The sequence below is a fragment of the Asparagus officinalis genome, chromosome 5, assembly GCF_001876935.1.
Source record: "Asparagus officinalis chromosome 5, Aspof.V1, whole genome shotgun sequence".
Taxonomy (NCBI): domain Eukaryota; kingdom Viridiplantae; phylum Streptophyta; class Magnoliopsida; order Asparagales; family Asparagaceae; genus Asparagus; species Asparagus officinalis.
This window is the reverse complement of record NC_033798.1, coordinates 13,314,001-13,316,373: the sequence shown is the minus strand read 5'-3', so window position 1 is coordinate 13,316,373 and position 2,373 is coordinate 13,314,001.

Sequence of the window (2,373 nt, the reverse complement as noted above, 5' to 3'; positions counted from 1 at the left end):
GTCCCAAAGCTTGAATCTTGTTAAGTTCTGAGTCTCCAATCCAGCAGGGCTTCGCCTCTCCAAATTTTCCAACCCTTGAACAAATGAACCAAGGGGGCCTATTTATAGGCTCCCTTTACTGTGCCCGCGAAATGACAACTGTCGGCCACCTCTGGGTGGCCGCGAAATGACAACTGTCGGCCACCTCTGGGTGGCCGCGAAATGACAACTGTCGGCCACCTCTGGGTGGCCGCGAAATGACAACTGTCGGCCACCTCTGGGTGGCCGCGAAATGACAACTGTCGGCCACCTCTGGGTGGCCGCGAAATGACAACTGTCGGCCACCTCTGGGTGGCCGCGAAATGACAACTGTCGGCCACCTCTGGGTGGCCGCGAAATGACAACTGTCGGCCACCTCTGGGTGGCCGCGAAATGACAACTGTCGGCCACCTCTGGGTGGCCGCGAAATGACAACTGTCGGCCACCTCTGGGTGGCCGCGAAATGACAACTGTCGGCCACCTCTGGGTGGCCGCGAAATGACAACTGTCGGCCACCTCTGGGTGGCCGCGAAATGACAACTGTCGGCCACCTCTGGGTGGCCGCGAAATGACAACTGTCGGCCACCTCTGGGTGTTGTGGTTTTTGCCGTTTTTTCCGGTCTCGTGATTCGGTTGATTTAGATCCCGATTTGGCAGTAAATCTGATTCCTGATTTGGCAGTAAATCTGGATCCTGATTAGGCAGTAAATCTGATTCCTGATTTGGCAGTAAATCTGGATCCTGATTAGGCAGTAAATCTGATTCCTGATTTGGCAGTAAATCTGGATCCTGATTAGGCAGTAAATCTGATTCCTGATTTGGCAGTAAATCTGGATCCTGATTAGGCAGTAAATCCGCTTCTGAGTTCGAGTCCGAAACTGATCTTGATTCGATCGTGATTCGTCCGAGTTTGTCCTTGGTTGGATCACTCGTTGACTCTTTAACACTTGGCTTGATTCCAAATGCGAACGGATGTATTCCGTTGCTTGCGTGCGATTCGTCGATCTCGTCGCCTCGTTGGTTCGTCGGTTTGTGCCGAGCTGTGCTAAGGGACCTATAAGCAATTTTATATGCCTACAGTTAGTTCCAAGGTCAAAGAACCTGCAAGCATTGCTATCTTTAGCGAAGCCAAGAAACACACATTTGTTAGCCTTTCGTCCGAGCTTAGGCCTTCTGATATCTGGAATTCGAACATATGCTAGACACCCCCACACTTTGAGATTATCCAAAGGTTCTGGATATCCCAACCATTACTGATGAGGAGTACTATCAGTTTTGGAGTAGGGTACTCTGTTTAGAATCCAGTTTGCCATCAGCAAAGCCTCTCCTAAATAGCAGGTAGGAAGACCAGATGTGATTATCATCGAATTCACCATCTCGGTCAATGTGTGATTCTTTCTTTCTGCAATCCCATTAGATTGCGGAGAATACAGAGTAGTAGTTTCAGCAATGATTCCATGCTCCTTGAAATATGCTTCTGACTCCTTAGATCGGTACTGTCACACCCTGCTTCCCAAAATACCCGGGAATCGGAACGTGAACAAGCCCGCGACGTATTAGATCAAGGAGAATAAATAAAAATAAACATTTTTTCTTAACCTAATACGCTAAGCGTCTGGAAATAAATACAATGCAAAGGCACAGGTCACCGATTCACAATCAGCAAGAATATAATAGACAAACTCAGAATAAAATAATACATATCACAAATGAATATCATCCAAGACATAATAATACGGGTCAAACATGCCCTTATACAAAACTGAACAATGAATACTGAAGAGATACAAAATACATCGATTCTACAAAAGTAACTAGAACCATCAACTAATAAATAAAAAGAATAGGCTTCGACTCCTTCTGCTCCGTCTATAAGGCACTCCTGCTGAGAATCCTTTGGTTCCTGCTAAACCTGTTCTTCCTCTAAGTTTAACATACACCAGAGAAAACAGGTGTACATCAGCGTGCATGGCACATGGCAAGACCCCACAAAACAAATAGAACGAACGAAAACCCAAGCAGAAAACGATGCGATAAAAGAAATGATAAAGAAACGTGCAACTGAAAATCCAACAAAATCAACCAAGAAACAAGTCCATCAGTAGCTAGCGATCAGAATAATCATCCAAGTAACACGGTCATACAACTAGATGAAATTAATACTTAAAAATCTATAACAAGAGACGTAGTACGTCGAGCGAAATAATTCAAACAAGGAAACCCTCATGTATATACCTTATGTCTCAAATTGTAGATAATTAAATATTAATCCCGATCTATGTATGAAAAGGAAGTACAACTCGCCTACATCTCATAGGAATTCATACTTAGCTAAGAAACGAGATCATGTGACTA